Here is a 27,078-nt window from a genome sequence, read left to right as displayed (position 1 = left end):
AAAATGACTGAAGGAGCTGAAGGGGTTTGCAACCCCATAGGAATAACAACAATTTCAACCAACCAGATCCCCAGAGCTCCCAGGGACTAAATCACCAACCAAAGAGTACACATGTAGGGACCCATGGCTTCAGTTGCATGTGTACAGAGGATGGCCTTGTCAGACATCAATGGGATGAGAGGCCCTTGGTCCTGAGAAGGCTTGATGCCCCAGTGTATGGGAATGCCAGAGCAAGGAGGCAGGAGCTGGTAGGTGGATGGGTGAGCACTGTCATAGAAGGAGGGGAGGGAGGATGGGATGGGGGTTTCAGAAAGGGAAACCAGGAATGGGGTAACATTTGAAGTGTAAATAAATAAAATATCAAATCAAATAAAATAAAAATTAAAAAAATAATACTGGTACTATTACCTTCTCCCAGGCTTGTAGGAGAATACCATAATGCTTTGCATCAGACATATTATTGACTGGCATTTTGAAACAAATAGTGTTTATTATTCCTAGGGATTTATGTTTTGTCTTTTATTCCTAATTGATTATTTATTTTATGAATGATTAACCCAGTCTAAAATTAATTTGGCAGTCTGTCTAGATAACATTTTTTACTCTTTGTTCAATTGTCATAATTATTTATTCTTAACTTCCTAATATTGATTTTTTTGTGAACCAATGAACTAAAAATCCATTCAATCAGAGTGTGTTAGTATTTAATAGACAACTGCATGTAATTAGCTACAACATTTATATATGTAGTTCTAAACATAATTAATCTGTTTTATTTTATGTACCAGGAATTTTATTTGCTATAGGATTTTGTTGATTTATAGTTGAAGGTTGAACTCTTTCCATCAGTTTGAAAAATCTTAGGTAGCTAAACTAGAGTCAAATTCAAAGACTTAATGTAAATTATGTGACCTTTTGGTATCATCTTCCTTTACATTTTTCATATTCTTTTTTATTAGATTTATTACAAGAATTGCTATAAACATGATTTTTACACTTATTGGATTACTACCAATTTCATTTATATTCTAAAATACAAAGAAATTAACATAACTTTTAGAAAAATTGTCCTCCCTAATTGATAAAGCTATCAAATTCTCAAAAGTTATCTGTCTCACATTATCTTCAGTATGTTTACCAAAATCTTCTCTACTGGTCAATTCTTACTACTACAATGCAAACTAGAACAAGAAGAAAATATTTGTTAACTTTTTAACACAAATATATTTACCACATCTCAGAAATGTGTTAACACTTCTGATATGAGAAAATAAAATAATCCTTAGTTTTCTATTTTAACTTAACTTTATGAATGTTTTTTCTTATTCAAAGTTTTTATTATAGTGTTATTTATAACAATTTTAAAATTGAAATATGTTTTGATTATATTATACCTCTACCTCAAGTCCTTCCATATTTTTCCCTGTCCCCACCACCTAACTTTAATTTTTTTTCTCAAAAAACAAAAAAATACAAAGACCAAAACAGGAACAATGCCCCCTGAAACCAACAACACAAAATAAAACGTCATCCAGAGCAAATAAATAAATAAATAAATAAACAAACTGTAACCAAATAAAAGCACACAAAAGACTACATGGAAGGAGTCCATTATATGTTAGTCAACAACTTCTGAACATGAGACGTACCCTGAAGTGATTGATATTCCCGGTGTCACTCTGTTCAAGAAAACTGATTTTTTTTCCTCTTTCAGCAGGTAGAAGGTATAAATTAGCCTTTACCCTAGTGTCTACTTTAAATGATTTTTATATTGATTAGAGATTTGACAATCCTTTCATTGGAAATTTGAAAAAAAATCTTGTCTTTCATTGAGTTATATATGATAAAATTATAGAAATTATATTCAATATTCTTCAGTAAAGATCAAAACAAAGCAAAAACAACAAAATCCAAACCAAATAAACAAATGAAAAATGTTTGTTTGCTAGTTCTCCATTTATCTACTTGATAATTTATATTTGTCTGGACTCTTCGATGCCTATTTTTGTTTGATATTTGGGACAGGCTCTTTTCCAAGCCAATTTAACCCCAAATGTAACATTAGCTACATAGTTTAAACACATGTTCTTCCTGCCTCTGCCTCCACCCCTGAAGATTGAGTCACAGGGATATGCTCCCACACCCAACTGAACATTTACTTTATCTATCTTTTTGTCTCTCTGTCTGTTTATCTATTTATTTTTACAACCACAAGAATCATTTTTCATAATGAAAAGATCATTGATGTTTCATGTCTTTGTTTTTCTCTGAGAGTTTTCTAGAGGACATAACTAACATTGTCATGTCCCTCCCCCATCCAGAAAGATTTTAGTCACTCACTGTTATGAAACAGACCTGAAGAGTTTCAAGGACTAGAACCAACCTTAAATGGCAAAGAACACTTTCTAGATGGATTATTAAAAAAAATGTTTAGTAAAAGAAAGAAGGAATGAAGAGAGGGAGAGAAGGGAGGAAGGGAGAGAAAGGGTGAACAAGAAAGGAAGAAACAGATGAAGGGGAAGAAAGAAAGAGAGACAGAGACAGAGGGGGCATGAGAGAGGGCAATGGAGGATTTATAATGAAAATATGATTTATATTTAATGTCAGACATTTAATCTTGGCTTGAGTGTAACAACGTGGAAACAGGATTGATATCATACAAAATGCTCACTGCAGCATGCTATACATACCTGTTCTAAGCACACGCCTAACACCTAATACTTTGCAGGAGGCAGCGGCTATAGCAAAGCATTTGTCACAATGTCTAACTTCATTTTGCCGGTATTGCTGAGAGGCCAGAAGGCAGGACTGATTGAGTATGTGAATGAGTACATGGAAGGTGGTTGTAAAATGGATGAAGTATACCTGAAGAGATTGGATCCCAACAGTCCCTCCATCATAGATGATAACAGTTGTTTGATTTATAAATGATCTGGCAGATCTTGACTTTCTTGTTTAACCGGCAGATACACAGATGTACCATCCTTATAACAAAGATCAGATCAAGGAGAAGATCTATGTGCTCCTTAGAGGGGAGAGCCAACTGCCTGGGAAGTAGTTGGATGTTCACTTTATGTTCAGTATTCAGCCACTTCCAATGTGTCATAGACTTCAACATCCCCACATTATAATAGGATTAACTGTTTTAATATTTTTTGTTTTCACAACAGTTCCTTATGCTTGGAATTATAAAGTAGGTTCTAACCCAAGAAATAGGTATCTATATTTATATCTATCTATATATATATATATATATCATCCCATATACAAATGCATATGTATATATATTCAAGTAGGATACATTAATATGAATGATATCACACATACTGATGCCTCTAATTTGAATTCACTAGACACTAAGTACAAGTTATTATAACTTTACTCCATATTTATTTGTAAGTTCTCACTTCCTCTTGTTTATACCTATAGCAATAGGAGATTTTTTTTCACATAATAGCCCTATGAGAAACTGTATTATCAATGAACCTACTATACTGACATGTATCTGTGTTTGCTTCTTTAGAGGCCCTACAAGTTCCTTTCATAACATTTACACTTTAGCACTGTCATTCCTGCATCCCCTTTAGTGAGGATGTTTTCTACATCTGTTGTTCAGTGTGATTCTTCTGTCATATTCTGCATTTCAGCCTGTATTTCCCATCATCATTTTATTTTCATAAATCACGTAAGTAGTTCTCATAATGTGGACCCATAATTTACCAGTATTGAATGTGACCTATGTTCCTTCAAAATGTATATCTTTTAGAAATGAGAAAAAAGATAAACTCTGCTATGGAGAAACCGGACACTCACTGTTTCAGCCAAGACACCAAGGTTAAGATTGCAGAGTTAAGATTGCCTGATGACTGTTGCCTTGTTATGGCTGGTGAAAGACAAAAGTCTAACCGCCATGGTCTTCCTTGTTAAAACATCAAATTCTAATCTAATTGCAGAAAAGAAATCAGATACATCCCATTTAAAGGACATCCTCTGAAGTATATGATGAGTATCCTTTATGGTAATCAGAACCAAAGGAAATTATTAAAAGCTTACCAGCCAAGAACAGGCTAAGCAGAGATGATGACTAAATATAAAAGGATACCTCGGATGAGATCCAGGATCAACAAGCAAAGAGAAAATTTTGAAGACATCTGAATAATAGATGGACTTTAATGATAATGTATCTTTGGCTCATTAATTGTAACAAATGTAGCATTAAATGTAATATATGTAAGCTTTAATAAAGCAAATTGTGCAGGTTATATGGAAACTCTCTTCACTGTCTTTATAACTTCTCTATAGTATAAAGATACAATTATTCTTAAAACATTTTATGTCTAATTACTATTCCTTGAAAACTTAAACAAAAGCATGTTCTTACATTTTCTTCTATTTTTGTCATAATCTAATTAACATGTCTATTATTATTTAGCATTTTAGAGTATAACAAATTGCTTTTATAAAGATTTATTCTCTTCAAATCTGTGATTTAAAAGCTCATATTAAAAGTGGGATGAGTGTGGGGGGGGGGGCAGAAGGCACAGGAAAACGTTTGGTGTTATTTAACAATACCTGTCATCTTCATTTTAAATTTTACTTTACATTCATATATTTATTTTGTGTGTCTATGAATATGTATTGCGCATGCATATGTTCAGTCTTGCATGTGCATGTGTTAGAGAATAACTTGTGAAAGTAGGCTCCCTCTTCCACTGTCTAGGTTCCAACATTTAAACTTAACTCCTGAGGCTGAGGCACATTTACAAAGGGAGCCATCTCTGAGGCCTCCACCTGTTTTTGAGGCAGGATCACTCTCCTCAAGCACTCCAAATAGACTAGGCTGGCCTATTAGACATCCCAGTCTCTGTCCCACAGCCCTGAGACTAGCAGTGTATGCCATCATGCTCAGCCATTTTTAACTGAGTTCTCTTTCCAGACCCATATGAGAACAAATGTTCATCATTATTTAACAATAATATATTTTGAGGAAGTTGGCTAATTTTTAACGGAATGGATTATTTATCATAAATATAATTGAAACATGAAATTGGCAACCAACCTTCTTAACATCTGTGTTGTTGAAGGTTCTAAAATGAATCTGTGCATTAAATTAGGAATCTCTGAATCATGGCAGAAACATTAATGATATACTCAATCCTAAAATAGAAATATTTTCATTTATTTAAGAAGATAATAAAGAAGAAAATGAGTATATTTTCAATCCTAAAATAGAAATATTTTCATTTATTTAAGAAGATAATAAAGAAGAAAATGAGTATATTTTCAATGTGTAATTCAATGAAATTTATCGCACTCATTGTGATACCAAAATTATCTCCCTGCGTCTGAAAATGGTTTCATGTTTGTGATAAAGGATGCAAGACAGGGCCAACTTCATAGGGTTACCTACAATTTAATGTCAGGCACTTTCACATTGAATTTCCTATGAGATATTGATAGAGTTGTAGTAAGAAAATAAAATTACTAGATATACTAACTGACATTATACACATTGACCAAGTGTAAGGTTTCAGAAGAATAGTAACTTGTTTTTTAGAAAAATGGTAAAAAATGGTGTGAAAGTAGAAATTTTCAGTTGAGAAAGAAAGAGACTTAGTAGAAAAACTGATATATCTTGACATTCAGTATAAAGGAAAGACAAAGTAGAGACACCCAGAGCTCTAAGAAGAGACTCAAGACCATTTGTGACATGAGCTTTGGGAGTGGATTCAACATGACAGCAGGCCATGTGGAAGGATGCAGAAGGATTGTGATGGCGACAGACTGTACGCACTCATTAGCCACCTCCTGGAAGGTTTTCACAGAATGTCTACGTTATCCCTCCCCAAATTCTACTTTTAAAAAATATTTTGCTCTTCAACAGAAGTTGAAAAAAATAAAAACAACAAATAAAACCAGCTCAAATAGACTAAGGGATCTGCCCATAGAGACTGTCTCACTGGTTGTGGGGCATTGTGATGTGTAATGCTCATAAGACCATGAGAGTCTGGGTAATGTATTGCAGTTTACTTGACTGCCCATTGTACCTTAAAGAGCATATGAAAAGAGGAAGGTTTGGCCAAATTTTATTTTATTTTATTTTATTTTATTTTATTTTATTTTATTTTATTTTATTTTATTTTTGTAATTCTACTGTTCTCATAACAGGAATAAAGTTCATCAAAGACTAACTTCATGAAGCAAGTCTTCATTATCTACTCAACTCTTAAAAGCACCACCTTTCCACACTGTCCAATGGAGAATTAAGTTTCAAATGCATAGCTTTTAAAAGAGCTTCAGGAAACATTAAACCACAGACATTACAATGCTAAGAATCTATACAATTAGAATTGAGACCCTAGTGTGTAGATTAAAAATTCACACTTTCATCACTTTTCTGTCCCTAATTAATGTCAACGCAAGATCATCGGCTAGAGTTCAGAACTTCTCAAAAGTAAGACGGGCACTGGAATTAGGAACAGGGAAAATAAGAGCCATGCTACTTTGATGGAAAAGAAGGCAAAGGCAAATCCAAGACACTGCATAAAAGGAAGATGAATTAAAAGTGAGGCTCTTTTGGCATTTTGAATACTTTAAGGAGAATGAATTAGTAGATAAGAAATACAAAATCCTTAAATGAACATACACATAATCTGTCGCTAAGACTGTAAGATGGGTGAGAGAGACTGGCAGGTTAATATGCTTTCCTATAGAGTTTCTGCTTAAATGGAGACAAGAATGCTGAAGGGTTGAGCAGACATATTTTGTTTTGTTTTGTAAGCAAAAGTTAGAAATCTGAACAATGAACACTCCTGCCTGATGATCAATAGAACCATTTCTTTGGCATAGGAAGTGAATCATCTGGGTGATAGAAAACTGAGGAAGAAGAGAGAAGTCTTGTGTGCACTCATAAGATTAGAAGAGGAACTAGCTGCTATACCCTGCCTTATATTTCTAATGCCTGCTGAAAGTTGCTAAAAGTGAACCTCTGCATGAAGCGGACGAAGTGCAGAGGTGCAGGGAAGTGAAGGGGTTCTTCAAATACAGGGTGTGTGTGGGGGGTGGCGCTATTTAATAAGGGAGTGAGTGCGTGGTATATGAACAAAATCCTAAGGAAAGAATATAAAGGATGAAGAAACTGAAGAGCATTGAATACTGATAGGCCAGTTCCCAGACTAGTATACCATGAATCACAGGTTTTATTCATTTTGGTTTTAAAAAATTGTTCTCTGTCTCTGTCTCTGTCTCTCTGTCTCTCTCTGTCTCTCTCTGTCTCTCTCTGTCTCTCTCTGTCTCTCTCTCTGTCTCTCTGTCTCTCTGTCTCTCCTTGTGGACGTTGTACATCGTGGTGCGCACTAGGCTCCGCACCACGATGTACAACGTCCACAAGCAGCTGTCTCTCTGTCTCTCTGTCTCTCTGTCTCTGTCTGTCTCTGTCTCTGTCTCTGTCTCTGTCTCTCTGTCTCTCTCTCTCTCTCTCTCTCTCTGTGTGTGTGTGTGTGTGTGTGTGTGTGTGTGTGTGTGTGTATGTTCATGGATGCCAACAGGCACCAGAAGAAGGTGTTGATCCCCTGAAGCTGAAGGTAAAGGTAATTATGAGCCTTGGGCAACTGAACTCAGCACCTCAGCAAGAGTAGTTAACACTCCTAACTGCCGAGGTATTTCCTCCGCTCCTTTTAGTTTTCTTAGTTTCTCACAGGACTTTGGTTAAAGCAGTTGCCAGATATTGTTCATTCAGAGTTGATATTGAGGTACTAAATTCTAATTGTTTCAGTAAACAAACATTTAAACTTTACTAACTCTCTTGTTCTAATGGTATCTGATCACACCATTTTTATCTTCTCTCTGTAGCTCCTGTTAAGATACTAAAATACTAATGTTCCATGTAATAACATAATTCGGCGAGTGATGCTACAAAGAAAATAGAGAACAATTTTTAAAGTATATATGAGAAGATGGGGGCCAAAGAGTGTTTGAATTTAAATTGTAGAAATCGACTGAAATTCACTTTATTTGAAATGTTAGAGAAGATTCAGTAGATTATTAGGCAATTTACCTGCAGGGATACAATAGGAGCCCCTAACCCCTGGTCAGGATAAGTCAGACTTTGGGAACAATTTTCAAGTAGACAGAGGAGGATGGTTTAGAGCAGCTGGAGTGACAGAGTTGACTGTTAGGACTTTGGAAGATGTACAAATAAACAAATACCACCATTTGGCAACTTCTTTGGTAATAAGGAAATGAGTCCAGTTGTCTTTCGAGGCTGTACCCTGGGAGTTCCAGGTATGGGAATGACTTCTCTTTGGCAGGCCATTGAGAGTAGAGATAGAATTATCAATATCTAATTTTTATTTAATTGAGATCATTTCTTTAAAGAAAAGTTTTAGGGTTGAACTGTGTTCTCCTTCTTGGTGACACTTAAGGCCGTGTGCACAGAACTTCAGGATATGATTGTATTTGGAGGTAGTATCTCCACAAAGGTGACTGAAGGAGAGTAAGATGGTCAGCATGGACCCTGATCCAGTCAGGCTCCCATTCTATCTGTGTAAAAAGAAATATGGGGACAGTAAGAAATTAGCTCACTTGTTAAAGTGTCTGTTGTAAGAATAAGAGGAACTGAGTTCAGATCCCTACACCCATGTAAAAAGCTAGGTCCCGAGCTTGGGCCTGTGATCCCAGTACCTGAAGCAGTAGAACAAGGATGATCCCTGGAGCTTGTTGGGAAGATGGTCTATTCTATAAAATAAGCTCTGGGTTGAGTGATAGATCCTGCCTCAGGGGAAAAATGTAGAAAGAGGTGATGCAGGACACACAGGAAGTCATCCCCTTGTCTTCACTTATATGTGCACATGTGTACACAGGTGCATGACAAATAAAGTTAACAATACACATGCACACACACATACACACACATGCATACAGAGGGAGAGAGAGACAATCAGACAGAGAGATAGAGAGACAGAGAGACAGATAGACAGAGATAGAGAGACAGAGAGAGAGACAGGGAACAGGACAGAGACAGAATTTGGATATGCATGTATTATGCATATTAAGGAAAGCATGATATGAGAGCCCTAGAACAGATTCTTCTTGCACAGCCCTCAAAAAGAACTCTCACCATTATTACAAGTTGGAACTTATTCTGGGTTTATGCCCAGGAGAGATATTGCTGGATCTTCCAGTAGTACTATGTTCATAGCAGCCTTATTTATAATAGCCAGAAGCTTTAAAGAACCCAGATGCCCCTCAACAGAGGAATGGATACAGAAAATGTGGTACATTTACACATGGAGTACTACTCAGCTTTTAAAAACAATGAATTTATGAAATTCTTCGGCAAATGTATAGATCTGTAGGATATCATCCTGAGTGAGGTAACCCAATCACAAAAGAACACACATGATATGTACTTACTGATAAGTGGATATTAGCCCAGAAACTTAGAATACCCAACATATAATTTTCAAAACACATGAAACTCAAGAGGAAGGAAGACCAAAGTGTGGATACTTCGTTCCTTCTTAGAATGAGGAACAAAATACCCATGGAAGGAGTTACAGAGACAAAGTTCAGAGCTGAGATGGAAGGAAGGACCATCCAGAGACTGTCCCACCTGAGGATCAATCCCACAAACAACCACCAAACTCAGACACTATTGCATATCCCAGCAAGATTTTGCTGACAGGACCCTGATATAGCTATCTCTTGTGAGGCTATGCCAAGTTCCTGGCAAATACAGAAGTGGATGCTCACAGTCATCTATTGGATGGAACACAGGGCCCCCAATGAAGGAGCTAGAGAAAGTACCCAAGGAGCTGAAGGGGTCTGCAACCCTATATGGAGGATCAACAATATGAACTAACCAGAACTCCCCCACCCCAGAGCTTGTGTCTCTAGTTGCATATGTAGCAGAGGATGGTCTAGTCAGCCATCAATGGGAGGAAATGTCCTTGGTCTTGTGAAGATTATATACCCTCAGTACAGGGGAATGCCATGGCCAGGAAGTGGGAGTGGGTGGATTGGGGAGCAGGGTGTGTGGAGGGGAGGGGTATAGGAGACTTTCAGAGAGGAAACTAGGAAAGGGGATAGCATTTGAAATGTAAATGAAGAAAATATTTAATAAAAGAAAAAGAACTCTCGTCACATCTTAAGTTTATACTTCTTGCTTCAAGACATGGAATTTCATCAACCTAGTTCCATTCTGAGCGCTCTGTAATAGCAGCCCTGCCAAAGATATGCTGATGAGTGACAAGGGGACTGCTGGTTAGGGGGATGCTTATTTATTAACATTTCTAACAAGAAATGTTTTTTTTTTTTTTTCTACAAATGCAGAATTAAGGTATGCAAGAACAAAAGACACTGAGATCTGGTTTCTTTCCTCTGGAGGGCCAAAACGGTGTCTTGGCGAATCAAAGTGCTACATGGGTTAGTCACTGTAAACTCATTCTTATTAAGAGAAAGGAAGACGTTTTTAGAGCGTCCGCTCCTTTTAATCAGTGTGTTCTCAAATGTCACCTCAGCAGGGCCTAGGTGACCTAAATGCTCTCCACAGTTTGCAATCATATTTAATATGCTCTGATGAAAGCTGAGCCATGGTGAGTTTGCTGATAGTTTGTTTTCCAGAGGAAGCTTAGAGAGTGCCTGCCTTTCCTGGAAACCATTCCGTTCACATCCTTTTCTGAATTTACTTGCTTGCTATCTAGGGCACTTAAATATAAAGATTCATGTTTGGTGGGAGTAAGTTTTTCATCACACACAACACCTTGAATGGTAAAACAGGAACCTATGATGCTCCAATGAGCACAGAACTAGAAAGGCTAGAGCAGCCCTCCTCCGGGGCCTGGAATTTTCCTATATACTCTAAAACATTTCTGCTATTGGAAGACGGCAGGAGAAGGACTGCTATTTGAATCAGAGTCAGGTGTCATATGATTTTTTTTTAATATATATAAAAATGAATCCAGTGCAGACTGAGGTGGCTTCTTTTCCATCTGTCAGCACATTCTTTACAACCGCGCATAAACCTGATTATCACACTCAGTGTGTTACTGCGAAAAATTACCCCTGCCCTCAGAACAGACTAGTGAAGTTAATCTAAAAAACAAGCAACCCAGTGGGGTGGGGGGGACATTTTCCTTTTGCAGAGAGTTTGCCATAAGTCCTTTATTTTATCACACACACACAAGGGTAAATATTTTGCACTGAATAAAGTAGTTCCTGGTGACACACATTTGGCCTTGATAAAATTTTTCCATGGTATTCACATATATTAACCTTTGATGAAAAGACCACAGGAACAAAAGCCAAGAGATGAATCTGGCATAATTTCAGAGTTTTAATTTTTTTTTACATTAACCTTTGAGTTCTAAACTGTTGTAGTGGTGTGTTTGGGGGTATATTTGGATAGAGACATTTCTGTCATCCTGTTCATATTTATGGGCCTGACCTTTGTATTATAGTAGCCTGCTTTGAAGCTCAGTTATTTTTAATTGCTTTATGTGCCCATGGAGACTGTTCTCTGCCTGTGTCAGTTATATACAGTACCCTGGCACATATGTTTGTTCAATGAATCTTACAATGACTGGATATTTATAACCACATCTGAATACAAGAGGATGAATTGTTGCATTTTTGGTGCTGTGTGTGTGTGGTATATGTTTGTGTGTGTGTGTGTGTGTGTGTGTGTGTGTGATATGTGCCTTCTGTGGAAATGTGTTTTATTGTCAACATTGCTATATCCTTAATGAGGTGACAGGAAGAATTAAAAGTGACAGATTGTTTTGGCTGCTCTGGGGCCATCTGAGATATAGTCTCCTATCATGTGGCTCAATAAACTCAGTCTCTGTGAAGCCCTAGGTGTGTGATTCATAGCTGCAGCAGGGCTACTCACAGGGATTTAATGAGAGAGACAGTCACAGGCTTGGAAGCAAAAGGCTGAATGGCTGTTAGTGAAAGACAATAAAATGTGTCTGTCTCAAAACTGCATCTGAAATTTGCAAGGATGCCTGCATCCCCGATACCACTAATAACATTAGTCTTCCGTGTGTGATTGGGAGGTGGACGGAATGGCTGCAGGAAGTACTCATCTCAAGAAACAAAGAAGCCTTCCCACCCTTTCTTCCCAAAGAAAGCCTGTCTGTGTGGTATATGCTCTGAATGTCTTACTAGAATATATCACATATGCCATGTGAGGTCCTCAGAAGTAAATACAGCATAATTAGGGATGGTCAAATGTTGCCCAGCAATGAGCAGCCTCACCATGTCTTCTAGTCCTGCCCCTGGAACTCTGAATCAGAAAGTTTCGTGACAGAAAGGGAATTGGAAGGAAACAGTGTATATTTTAGAAGACTTTTCAGATAACTATTCTGTACATCCAGGCTGTACACCCTGTCTTGAATTAAACCTGTAACTATAAGAAATGAGAATAGGAAAGTAATTGTACTTAGCAGAGACTCAATTGGACTCAAGGTAAAACCAGTTAGCAAGAACAGTCAGGAGCCCTGAGGCCAGTCTGTGTTCTTATACAATCACAAATTAGAGTAGATCTTCAGAAAGTCACTTACCTATCTAACTTCCATGCCCCTACTGATAAAGTGAGAACAATAATAGTAATTATCCTTGGGATTTATGACTTTTTAAATGTAAAGAGGTATTAGATTCCACATTTTGAGGTGTAAAGTTTAGACAAATGTTAACTGCAGTTAATATTAAACATGTTTTTAGTGTAAATATATCTGAAAAGAAATCATAACAAGTCTACAATAGGACTGGGGCAATGGCAGCTATTCTATATGAGTAAAATGTTTACTGTATGTGAGAGTCTGAGTTAAGCAAAGTATATTCATTAGTTAATAATTTTTAAAGTATATCCCTTAGCTAATAATTTTTAAAGTAACATTATCACATGTTATAAATTATACTACCATGAGATTTTATTTAAAAATAAAGTAGATGAAACAAGCTCACTGATTTGTTGGAAGAGATTCAGCATGCAAAGTTGCACTCCTGATGGTCATGGGGATGGCAGCCTCAAAAGACTTTCTTGACCCTAACATAATGCTCTCTAGGGGAAGAGAACAGTTTGCATAGCCTCTCATATTCTCTTGCATTGTAGTTCTATCTCACCCTTGTTCTATGATAGTATGACTGCTGAGCACTAAGATAATGATGCTCAAGTCTTATTAAAGGGTGCATCAAGATTAAACGTTAATAACAGTAATTGTCATGACCATGAGATGTATCCCTCCAAACCCATGTGTTCAGAGTTATGACTCAATGTTATGACTAAGAGATGGACTCCCCAGGGGATTACTAAGTCATTACAGCTTTTATGCACTGTCTAGAAGCAGCCAAACTAGGCCCTGTTTTGTACTTCTGGATCTCTCATCCTATGAGGCCACAGTGTTCTTTCTCTCTGGAGGCATGGCATTTAAAACACCACATTGGAGGCAGAGAAGTGTGTGGTGCTCATCAAATGTGCCAGTTCCTTGATCATGGTCTTCGCAGCCCCTTAAATTCTAAGAAATATATTCCTGTTTTATGTACATTATCCAGTCTTTGGTATATTGTTATAACGTCTCTAAGAAAAATAAGATAATGCAATCTCAAAATAGAGGCATTCTTGAGGGCCTAATCAAGGAAGTAATATAAAGAATTTTTAAAAAAATTAATGGAAAAAATATAGATGCTACAGGGAGTTTACTATGGCCTCACAATTAAATGAATGTTCTAACGGATTCAATTTGTCCACAAGTGCCCAACACATCAGACTGTCCCTTCAGAAATCCTTGTGTTTCAGAAAGGCTTGTGTTTTGGCTCATCAAATACACAGTCATAAAAAATGCAGAAACACTTAAATGGTCCACATCTTAGATGTCACAAATTTCACTGTTCTGCATCACCACGTTGACAGCATAAGGTGTTTTCTAGATTTGTTTGTCACCACCAGGGGGAATAAGGACTTAACTGTGCTCAGACTGTGTTATTGGAGGAGCACCACCAGTGTACCCATGCTTCCCTCTCATTTTCTTTGTGCTTGTTAGTATATGTGGCATCTTCTCTTTCCCTTAAGAAGACTGACCAGGCATTGCTAGTAAGCGGTTTCTTTGAAGACTTGAATATTACAAAGTACTACAAAAGGCAAGGAAGGAAAAACAAGCAGTAGACAGCCACTAGCCCTAAGTGAGCCCTCATGCTATGCAACAAACAGTCCGAGCATGTTAAAGCCCAGGGCCGAGACCACTGCAAGAGCAGTCCTTCACTCACATCTGCAAATGTGGAAGATATTGTTCCAATTTCTCTCCTGTTCTTTTATTCCTCCATTCAAAGAGAACAGATGAAACGAAGGTCCCTTCCTAGGCTGTTGAGGAAGTGGCATTTGCATCATTCTGCCTAGTCTTAGATGGTTTCTGGGTCTGAGAAAACATTCCTTGTGGTAAGATAAATGACTCTGGTAGGATAGGTGTACTTCCCCGTGGTCCCCAGACAGTCTACCAAGGAATGAATGAATGTCATGTAGTCAGCTCCTCTGTGTAGATTTCATTAATCCCCTGGAAGTCAAGAGTAACCTAACATACCTACACAGTTTATGCAGAAGTGATAGTCCAAGTTTCTAGGCTCATTTCCTTTTTCTTATTTGATAAGTTTGACAGACACATGTCAGTCACTAGTGAATAATGTGATGAATGAAGGGAGGTCATTTTGGGGGGCAGGGGAATTAATATTCAAAGTCTTTTGACCTAGAGAAAGCTGTCGACCTTTTTAACTATTCTTAATCTGTGGCTAGAGTAGGAGTCTGTGATGTTTATAAAGATGAAATACCAAACATTTTCTTCCTTCATTCATTTGACACATGAGACATGTTATACAAGGTGTATGCAAGGTGCAGGCATGTGAACATGCAAAACTCACATTAGTCTAAAACTCAGATTTTCTAGAATTCAGATTCTCCATCAGCTAGAAATAAAATACTAGTTGTATTTTATTTAACTCAGAAGAGATGCCATTGGTTCTAAAAATGGCAGACAAGTTAGATATGGGGGAAAATCACTAGGTTCAGTAAGGTCAAGCTGTGGAAAACCAAGATGCAGTGAACACAATGCCAAACAAAAAGACCCCTGAACAAGAAAAAGGACTAAAATTTTCTAACAGCCTAGACTGGAGGATTTCTCCACCCCATGGAACCACGTCATCTTTGAGATCACCTCTTAATGTGGAGGAAGGACACCTGCAAGATAGACTCAAGCCACAAGCAGCATTGTGAACACAGGGCATGCCACACTAATTCTGCTGGTCTGCAGGTCAATGAACTGGGGATCCTCACCCCAATAGGACTACCAAATTTCACTTGTTTGCCTTGGCACATAATAGAAAATTATGTGTATAATTGATTAGCATAAAACATACTTTGTAGAAATAAAAAGAATTTAAAAATATGAAAAACAATAACAGTACAATATTTAAACTGAAAACATGGGTTTAAGATTATCATGAAAATGTCTTGAATATTTTTGACCAGCATTTTCAAATGGCAATGACAACTTTCTTCTCTTGGCTTATTTTAATATATATATATATATATATATATATATATATATATATATATATATATATATGGATGTATATATGAATATATATATATATGTTTATTCAATGGTATATAATCACAGTATTATAGTATATTTTATAGGTTTGACAGCCATATTTTAAATGTTGTTTTATATGTTTCTTTGTGGATTTTTAGCTTTGTTGAATTATCAAAGATATATTCATTATGAAAATAAAGAATCCAGGCTTCTAAAGAAAAATTATCTGAAAAATCAGGAATATAGTACACTATAATTATTGTTATTTCAGGAGTATAGCGAAAGTCTCATATCACGATTGTGATATTGTGAGATATCAGCCTCTGTGTGTGTGTGTGTGTGTCTGTGTATGTGTGTGTGTGTGTGTGTGTGTGTGTGTGTGTGTGTGTGTAATAGAGATTTGGGGATGGTAACTACCATTTGCTGGTCATGAAAGATTTCAAAGTTAAATAATACTTCATCTGAGCCTTAGAAGAAAAATTCAAATTAACCAAACCAAAAATAGACTTCTGAGTAAAAGGAAGGGAAAGATCTGAGGGATGCTGAAGGGCATTGTCCAATGTATGCAAAGGCACGCCTGTGAAAAAGGAAGATGCCTGCCAGGATGTCTGGTTGGCCCAAGGGATGTTTGAGATAATAGGGTAGATGAGGAGAGTAGGGTGGGTCACAACAGATGAAGAATATTTTGGATGCCTTACTGAAGAGGTTGAGCCTTATCCCAGATGCAGTGTGGAGCCATGAGGATGATAGTTTTAACAGGATAGTCTCATGAGCTACACTTTTGAAATATTAGTCCAGCCACATTGTAAACGAAGAATTATCTGGTGTGTAACAATTGCAGGTATAGTAGGAGGCAGTTGGGAATAAAGGGAACAAGGTAAGACTCATAGGAGTAAGGCAAGCCCAGGAAGAGAAGATGGAGCACTGAACCACAGCAATAGTGAGGCGTACAATCACTTTGTGAAACGCCACTATGGTACTGGTAGCAGGAAAGAGTAAAATGAAGGAAGGGAAGGGAAATAGAAATGAGAAACCAGGAGAGAAGAAAACAGAAAAGGAACAAAGGATATAAAAGTAAGGGAAGAAGACAGGAATTATCGTCTTTGGCTAAGTAGATGTTTGAATGCTAAGTAGATGTTTGAAGGCTAAGTGTATCATTAAACACAATCATGACTGTTAGTCTGCCCTGGAGGTGTGATAGAATTACGGGTACCCTAGGTCTCAGCCAATCAGTCAGATGGCTGCTGATTGGTTGGACCAAAAACTAATCAGAACCTTTATTCAGTGGTTCAATTGGTGTACAAATAGCCATAGTCAAGGTGAACTTAATGAAGAAAGCTGTTGCCATGTGTACCATCCCCCATAGGGATGGGGAAGATAGCATCATTCCCTGAGTGACTGCCAGCAGCACCGGATATGTTCACATAGACTGACTGTGCACACATGCTCACATGCACAGGCTCATGCATATGTACACATATGTACATACACATGCATGCACACACATTGCTAAAAATTTTTAATTAATAAACATAAACTGGTTTCATATTGGATTCACTATGAAGAGGTTATAGGAACACATTCCAAGCAACAATTTGTCCAAGAACAAGTATATCATTAGACTTCCATTTTAACATGCAAAATGTAGATTACAAAAAAAGAGAAAGGAAAGGAAACAAATACAAAACTAGTAAAAGCAAGCAATCAAAATCATATCTGAGGATAGATAAAGGGTAATCCAACTCTTGTTTTGAACTCAAATCCCAATTTTCCTTTTGTTTTCCCCTCCTCTCACTTTCTATATTAATTATGGATATAAAGTCAGAAAGTCCTATTAAATGAGACTGATCTATTCCCAAGAACTACTGGCACCTGCTCTTGTTTGTAACTTCCTTCCAAACAAGTGATAATCTATGTTGCTATTTCAGAATTAATAATTGACTAATCCCTTATGGAAGAGTATTGTAGCTTTGAAAAGTATGAAAAGTCAGTGGCAGCGGCAGGAAGAACGCTACACAACAGACTGGACATGTGATCCATTAATTCAGTATTGACTTCACTCACGAGATTCTTCTCAGTCTCCAATGTAACATATCAGAACCCATTTTAAATAGACTAGCACTTTAGATGTTTTCATGATATTTTAAATTATGTCCATGTGTTCACATGGGAATATGTATCCATATGAATGCACATAAGCATGAGATCCCCCTGGAGCTCATCTACAGATGGTTGTGAGCTACCCAGTCTGGATGTTGGGACCCAAGCACTAGTCCTCTGGAAGAACATCACTACTCATAACTACTCAGCCATTTCTCCGGCCCCAACAGATTACCTTTTATGTATAGTAGATTTGGGGGAAATGACCTCATGTTCAATAAATCAGGAAAAGCAAAAGAAGCAATTATTATAAAAGTTTATCTGATAAAACTAAAATTAAAAAAAAAAACATGTTAAATTATACAAAGAACTATTTGGGGATAAACTGTGCATAAAGAGGACTATCTCCTTACTAAATAGATTTTCCTTAAATCCATATTTTAAACAAACTTAATGATGTTTTACAAACCTACATTTTACTTTCCAAGACTTATGCTATAAAAGACACATGACGGTTCTATACCTAAATCGCTTTTCATGTTGAGCAATTGGGCCCCTGTGACATCTGCCAACCCAACATAAAAACAGGCTCTGGTTTCATAGATTTCATGCAGCCAAAGTATTTCCTTACACTCTCCCAAAGCATTTTAATGATACTTCACCCAGTTTAGCTTCTGAAGGTGAGTGTGTAATTAATGAGGTGGAAGTCCTTCTCTAGAGTTCGTTTTCATCTAAATAAAGGTGCCCGATCCTTATCTGTACCCTTTGTACTCATTGTTGCCTTGAATATACCAAGCTTCCTGTTGGAACAGGGAACCATCGATTTGCTGACGAATCTTTTTATCTGATCATTATAGATTGTAACTCTCAGTCTATAACCTTTACACACACTGCTATTGTGGTTAAATAAAACACAATACAAAATAATTAACATCTTCCCTTATCGACATTTCTCTTCCCTGACAGAAGCACGAAGACTTGGATGTGACAAGTGGACATTAGTATTTTTAGAGAAAAGAATAAATAGAAGATGAATATACAATCTTTAGTTCCTTAATATAAATGACTCCAGAAGAACCAGTATGTAGCCTTGGGGAAATCAACTGCTTCTTCAATTGGATTGTTTCTGTCATTGTATGGACACAGTCTTGTTTGATGTGCTCCTACCATTTGTCTTGTATGGAGTCTTTTATCTAAATCCAAAGCAATGCAGTCATCAGGGCTGGGATTCAATAATGGCTCGGCAGGAGCTGTCATCTACAGTTTGCTATTCATCTTGTAAAAAGGCTTTGAGTTTTCAAAGTACCAACTAAGGTTGGCATTTCAATGCCACGGTCGGATCACTTAAAGTTCTTTGTGTTCACAAAAAAGAAAGTGAAATTGAGAAGGGGGGTGGATTAAATAGCCAACCTACTACCCTACCTGATTTACTAAGGGTAACTCCAAGTCACCCAACAAAAAAGGGACATTAGTTGACCTAAGCCTTTCTGAAAGGGGACATTACTGTGAGTCATAATTGCTTTCAGGGGCATTTATTTCACACTGAGCTCCAGTGCTGTAACTAAGAGGCAACAAATTATGGAAACTGAACAAACAAAGGAAATTTTTTAAAAAGGAATGATGACAAAAAGAAATCCTTGTGACTTCTTGTTCATCAAAGTATTTAGTAAGATGGACATTTTTGAAAATGAAATTTACAGATAAATAAAGTGAACATGAAGGTTTGAATATAGGCTCAAGTGTTATATGTAGCTATTGTTCTCTTCATATGAACAGACATAAATGGAAAGATAATACTGGACTAGCTTGTGGACTCCATCTAAGGCATCTTGCCTGCTTTTTACTCAATATAGACTCAATATTCTAGTCTTTCTGTGGTGGCCATATAATATGTATAATATGTACATGAAGAATTACCATAAAAAATAGTGGGTTAAAACTTTCTGAGACAATGAATAAATTAAGCTGAACACATGTGTAAGACGAACAGGATTCAGTACCTTTTGGTACTTAGCACAGTACCTGAACAGAGAAGAGAATAGAACCTCTTACCACAGACAAAGTCACTCCGCTTCTGTACTCATCATCCCTTTACCTGACTTGGTCCTCAACTTGTAGTTTTGGAATGAGATTGGCTTAGGAAAGTTAAAACAAACCAGACAGGACCCAGAGAAGCACCAAACTGATTATGTGTATTTTCCTGAGCTGCAATTTCCATATCTGTGATGAAGGATTTAAAAGATTTCAAAGATACTTTTCTTCCAAAGCAGTTTGATTATGCTGAACGTGACACATGATAACTAAGCATTTTGCATCGACATATATTCATTTTTTTCATTCATATGTCATCAAAATATCAAATATGTACATACACATACATATGCATATATATTGAATTCGATGGAATTGTTAAGTCTGTATTAGGAGCTCAGACTAGAATAAATAACAGTAGAAGATTCTGTTTCTGACCATATAAAACATATCATAGTCTAAGAAACAAAATTCTCAAGAATGATAATGGGCCTAAATTTGTAATTGTGACAAACACTAAAACTGCAGGAACACATTGTGAAAATGTGTTAATGGATGAAACTGACCTGGTTGAGGAAAAAGCTTCGCTGAGGATGTGCAAAGCAAATTGATGTCTGAAGGCTGAAAGGATGCCTTCAAGGCCATGAGCACTGCAACCCCTGTTCTGAAGAATGAAGAATCATTGATGATTTTAAACACAATATGGTACAATCAGATCTTTTTTTCTCTCTCTCACTTTAAGACAGATTGTTCTGTCAAAAGTAAGGAGACAAGTTGAAGGTTAAAAAAAAAAAATCTGGAGGCAAAATTAGTATGCTTCCTGGGAGAAGAGAGGTAGAATTAATTTGCAGAAGAAATGCTGGGAGATATGATGCTACTTGAGCTTAAAATATCAAGAATTGGGGCAACACCCATGTCAAGTTGTATGATTCCTCAGCGCTAGCCACTGAGGATGGACCCTGAATTTGAAAAAAAAATCATTGTGTCCCATTGAGGAAAGGTGTAGAAATACTTATCAATTCACAAATATTAGTTTAAAGGGAAAAAAAGTAACTTTACAGAAAATAAAACAAAACAAATAACAAAAAAAGGAAACAAAAGCTCTTCCATTGTCCCTTCTCATACATCAATTAATAATGGTTACTGTGAAGCCACATGCTAATATCTATAGTCCTAATAAGACATTCTAGTTCATTCTACATCTGAATCCTTACAACAGTTAGACCAATCTGAGCAGACCATGAAGCTTGCTAGCACTTTGTATAGTGCATAATCTGTTACATGTCATTTTGTGCTTTGCAGAAAGGTCACGGTGAGTTGAAAATCCTGATTGATCATTCTTAAAGGTGCCTGACATATTACTACAAAAAAAAGGAAGAATTTAAAAGCAGCCTCTTACTTTCTAAAAGTCACTTCTGGATGTCTGTCAGGTCCACAGGAAGGCAGTTTATTTTGGCTCGAAACCTCCTCCCCCATTTTCTTAAAATTCCCACCAATACATGTATTTTGCCAATGGCTTCAAAGGATTTAAAAATCCTACTACCTACTGTATATACTGCTATCCTGACTGCATACTCTGCACCTCGTATAATAATTAATTTACCCTATGTGTCCTGCAAGGCTACATTCAAACTTTTCATCTTCAAAAATGATATTCTATTGTTTCTTTCTTCTACTACAAATTTTTACGTCGAGCTTTCCATGTTTATTTTTAAATATCGAATTTTGTTGAATAAAACCATGTTAATATTTACAAGAGTATACTAAATTATTTCAGGGTGTATTGACTACATTTTATATAAACATATATGTATATATTTTAGAGAAAGAAATAAATTAATTCCCTTATGAGTATGTAAAGTTTACTTCATCTCCAAAAATTGATACTAATAGCACTTGAGAAAAGATTATATAAAAGAATAGGTAATCCAGATTTGACAAAATCGTAAGAGTTTTGACAACATGGCCTTCTTCCAAAGATCCTAGGTGCCCAAAGTTAGGTCTGGTCTATGCTTTGAGTACTGAATAACCGGAAGAATGCAAATGTTTTCTGATATGTTTAATTTGTTTTATTTTATTGCGGCTTGAAAATTACATATTTAAACAATACTTGCTGATGAAGGTTAACTAGGGCAGATGTTTACAAATACAAAGTTTGATAGAATTTTAGACAATGTCTTTATAAACTAGAACAGAGAATCAAAGTGATTTAAAAAACAAACTGAAATAACCTCTCTATTGTTAAACAATTTCACACACACACACACACACACACACACACACACACACAGAGAGAGAGAGAGAGAGAGAGAGAGAGAGAGAGAGAGAGAGAGAGAGAGAGAGAGAACCAAATCCATTTGTTTTCCATGTTACCCTTTATTCATTAGATCCAAAGATAAATAGTAAATTTATGCCTTTTGTCTAAAAACTGGCACATAATCTATGACTATTGACAGATTTAAAAATACAATATGTATACACTTATTCATTTTCTCAGTGTGGGGAAAGTTTGCTCAAGTTTGCAATACTAAATGAACTTTGGGTGTGAATTCTGTCCAGCAGCATTTCAACGTTAATATCTCAGCTCCTTCTCACCCACAGCATCACAAAGACAGACCTGCTCAGTTTTATCCTACCAGACAGGGATGTAGACAGTGTAAGAGAACACTTAGAAGCCATTCCTCAAAAGTTATTTTTTCCTTCCTTCTAAATTGTTAGCTGTAAACTTCTTAATGCTGAAATGCCTTTCCCAAGGAAGGGTCACAGGATAAGTGAAGAAGCTATTTCCCTATGTGAACTTCAAAGGACTTATATTGTTTTCTTAATTTTATTCAGAAGAAAATTTTGGATGCAAAAGAAACCTCCAACCAAGAAACAAGTATTATTATCCATGAAAGAATTCAGAACCTAATATTTTTGGTCCCGTAAGTGTTTTCAGTGCAATTAATATAAAGGTCAACAAACATAGAAGTTTACAACATCTTTTCTGCATTTAGAAGTACTATGTATACTTTATGGAAAAAAACATTAAAGTAGAAAATGCATTAAGAAATAAATGTTTGAAACTTCCAGATCTATCTGGACCTAGTGACTGTACTTGAAAGTCAGAGCAGGTGGATCACTGGAACATTGTGGCCAGTCGTTTTGCCCTGTCATTAAAAACATAACATTTACAAATCCTACAGTTTGTAGATCAAAAGATAGAAGTTATCGTTTATTTAAAATATTGAATTAAATTAAATTATTAACATACTATAAAATATTTCTTCTTGAGTCTATCTCATGGTGTTTAACCTAGGTACTCTCATTTTATTTGAAATAATTTCATGATTTCTTTCTTAAGGTTAGGTTAGCAGCTGGTGTTTTTGTTTACAAACATTACATCATTTTTGAACCTTCTTGGGAACTCTATCATGCTCTCGAATATTGGTAGACTCACTTTTTAAGCATTTGGAATTTATATCCAACAAACCAATCAGTGAAAATTCTACAGAATTTAGACTTGGTATGTAACGAAGGCTGTCTCTCATTTCCAATATACTGTTTTATGGTTTTATTTGCAAGTTTTGTATCCAAGAAATGTATCCATGCAGTTGGTGTACAGTCTAAAGTGAGAGCACCTTTCTTCAGAATCGTGTTGTGGCTACAGAGCTATCATCATCCTGCCCCATGTATTTACACTCCTTTAATGTAACATTCACTGTAATAGTAATAATTAACCAAACCCAGATTTTTAATAACTGATAGCATGACAGATCAGTAACAAACACACTCATACACACAACACAACACACACACACACAACATACATTCTACACTTTGAGCAAGTAACATACAAATGAACAAAATATGCCGTACAGTACATATGAAATAAGGGCCACTAAACATAAAAGAAGAAAAGAAGATGCGAAATGCCTGCATTAGACAATGAAAACTGAACAGGAATATTCTAGATTTGTGGGATCTTGTATCTCTGAATAGAACAAAATTGGAAGCAAAATTGCTTGATGGAAAACCCATGATACAACATTTTCATGGAGATTCTTTTTATTTAATCTAGAGTTAGATAAGACTCTGGATGTTTTGCAGTCATTTCTTTTTATCACTGGGTTATTTTTGTTTTAAATAAAAATCTTATTTTTTTAATAGAAGGAAAGGAAGCTACATTCTAATTTCATAAATTAAAATAGCTATATGATTCTAGCCTTGTCACTGGTAGACTATTAGTTAAAAGCATTTTAGTTGATCGATTAGTCTGTGCTTCATTGATATAATGTACTATCTGAGGCAGCAAACTTAGAAAGAAAAGGGGCTCTCTTAGCCCACAATTCTTGAGTTTGGAGGTCATTTCATGACATTGGTTCAGCTGAGATAATATTGGTCTGATGGTAAACATCATTACCATAATAGGAGCATGTAATAGAACAGAAAAAACATATCATAGAACAGAGAAACATAAGTTAAACGGGGGCTTTGAAATCTCTTCCAAAAGGCACAGCTCTGTTTAAGGTCATAACCTAGGATCTGACTCTCCTGTCACCTCCAGGCCATCATACTGAGGGACAAGGCAACATGCTCTATTCAAGCCATAGGGCACTTTACCTCAAGTATTATTTCAGTTTGCTGTGTTTTTGTTTTGTTATGTGGAGTTGTTTTTCTTCTGTCAATTCAGCATATTTATTCTGCCAGAGTGAACTAGAGATGAAAGAGTGATGACTCATGGGTACCTTTCATGGCTGAAAGGAGAAATAATTGTACTTTCTCACTGAAGAAGAGAAGTCTGAAAGGATAGGTCAAGATAACCAGCATTTCATACATTATTGTAGTGCTACGTGTCCTAATTATTTTTAAAGGGGAACATTCTTCTGGCGTAGAAAACGTCTCAAGAGTTTTGATGATGGATGGGAAAATGAGTGGGAAGCATCTCTCTTTTTTAGGCTATGAGTAGAGGCAGTTCCTCATACCGTGCAACATGGGGAGCTGCAAAGGGGAGAAATGACTTCTAAGCTGTCACAGTAGGAGAAATGTCTGACACACCGTCACACACCAAGTTCCTCCTAGCTTCTGTAAGAAGCAAGGGGTAGCCCAAATTCCTCAGTGTCCAGAATGACAGAGATGTTGGTTAAAATTGACAGCTAGCGCATATCTCATGAAGTTGCTACAGCGACAATGGCATTTTGAAAGCACCACTCAATATTAGTGTCATATTAAACACAGAAAAACAGAGATTTTTTTTTTTTAATCTCAGAGAACATATTCAGTGGGGCTATAGGCAGCCAGCAGGGGGAGACAGAGAGCGCCCCAATAACCCTCACTGCAGCAAAACAGAGCAAGTCCATCACTGCTGGAAATAATCAGGATGCACAAAAACTGAATCACCCTGGGTTTTTTGTTTGTTTGTTTTAGGTTTTTTGTTTTTTTTGTTTTTTTTGCCAGGATACAGGGAATTCCTACCAAGTTTAAAGGAGAGTAAAATCTTGAATTGTACATTGAACTTAAGATGAAAACTCTTAACTTTACCAGATAGTTTCAAGATGAAAGGGTTTTATTGTTGTTGTTGTTTTGTTTTGTTTTGTTTGTTTGATTTGGTTTTGGTTTTTGTTTTGGTTTGTTTTTTCACTTTGAGATAAATAGAGGACTTGGGAACTATTTATTTTGGATAAGGAAAAACAAAAAAGAAGTGATTTCTTTCATATACATTTATAGAATATTTTGCTAGAGATTTTTGTATATTTGTTGTATGAGTATACAGTCTAGTCCTAAACTTGCCCACCAGGATAAAAATGATTCTTAATGTGGTTAGCTTTGAATACAAGGCAATGAAGTTCAAGAATTCATTTGCACCACAGAACATACACCTTGTAAACCAATTACATTGTTTCTATATCGACACCCTTTTTGTAGTTTCCCATTGCTTCTCTCCGACATCCTTGCCAGCAAAGATGCTCTGTGGCTTATTCGTGATCCTATGCCAGGGTGAGCACATCATCAAAAGCTCAGGGAATATCTGTGAGATGAATAAATGATTTGACAAATGAATAAATCAGGATCTCAAGAAAGCTCTTGGTGTGTAAGCATCTCTCTTTTGCCCAAGCGTACCTCCAGAGTAGCCCTCCGTGAACAGAGGCATCTTACGCAATTACACTTGAGAAAAAAAAAAATTATTTCAGCACTTACCAAATCACCCCATCAGATGACCTCAAAACCTGCCTTTGTTCTAATTTCTACCTAAATGAAAGATCATTTGTATAGATCAGAAAACAGCCCATTGCGTACAACATATATTAAAGATGATTGCCTACACTTGACAGTCTTTTTCACACCTCTAATAATTTTTCTTTTACTTTGCCCTGAGATCTTCACTGGAAAACCCTGCCCTTATTTGAAAATTAACACATCTTACATTGAGTTTATTACTCTCACATATAAAAGTAATTAATGTTTCATAGAAAATTCATACATACTTAATAGAAGTTCTAGTGATTTGCAGCTTTACTGAGGTCTGTCTTTGGTATAAGATCATTCAGTGGTAGATCTCCTCACAAGTATCTCAGAGACAACAGGCACACTGTTTTTACCCACGCTGACAAAGCCTCTGCGCTCCACTTGAGGGAAACTTCTTCTGTGCTAAACAGTAACTCCCCGTTTCCTTCTGCTCCACATCCCTGGCAGCTTCACTTTGAATTGTAAAAACTTGACAGTTTTGATACTTATCTAGCTTGCCCCTTGCAGTTTCCGTCTTTCTTTAACTGGCCTTTTGCATTTAGTATAGAGTTCCTAAGTTGTATTCATAATATTGCATATAACTTACTTCTTTTTAGTGGCAGAACTATATTCTATCATGGGTGCATTGTATCCTTTCTTTACTTTTTATTTTTGATGTCCCGGGAGGTTCCACAGCTCCACTGTAATAGATAAATACTCCATCACTGAGCTATCATGTCATTCTCTTTTAAATTTTATTTTTAAATGAAGGCTCACAAAGTAGACTAAGGAGCCCTTGAATTTTTAAGTCTTTTAGCTCAGCCACCTGAATAGCTGAGAATATAGAGCTGCACCACCCAACACTACTATACATATCTTGATCCATCCGTGGCTAGACATTAAGGTTGTCATCACATTATTATTGTGAATGATATTATCATATAAATATAGAGATGCTAATATTTCTTTGAGATCAAATTTCCCTTCTTTTACAAAATTCTTAGAAGATATTTGTCAAGCTCCCATTACAGTTTTCTATATTTGAAAACCAACTACACTGCTTTCTGTAATGACTGTATCATCATATATTCCTACTTACTGTGTGCATCCCTGTCCAATGTGTGTTCATTTACTCTCTTATTTATTGTTTACGTGTATT

Source organism: Mus pahari, chromosome 13 (assembly GCF_900095145.1).
Source record: "Mus pahari chromosome 13, PAHARI_EIJ_v1.1, whole genome shotgun sequence".
NCBI classification, from domain to species: domain Eukaryota; kingdom Metazoa; phylum Chordata; class Mammalia; order Rodentia; family Muridae; genus Mus; species Mus pahari.
This window is presented reverse-complemented; position numbering follows the sequence as displayed.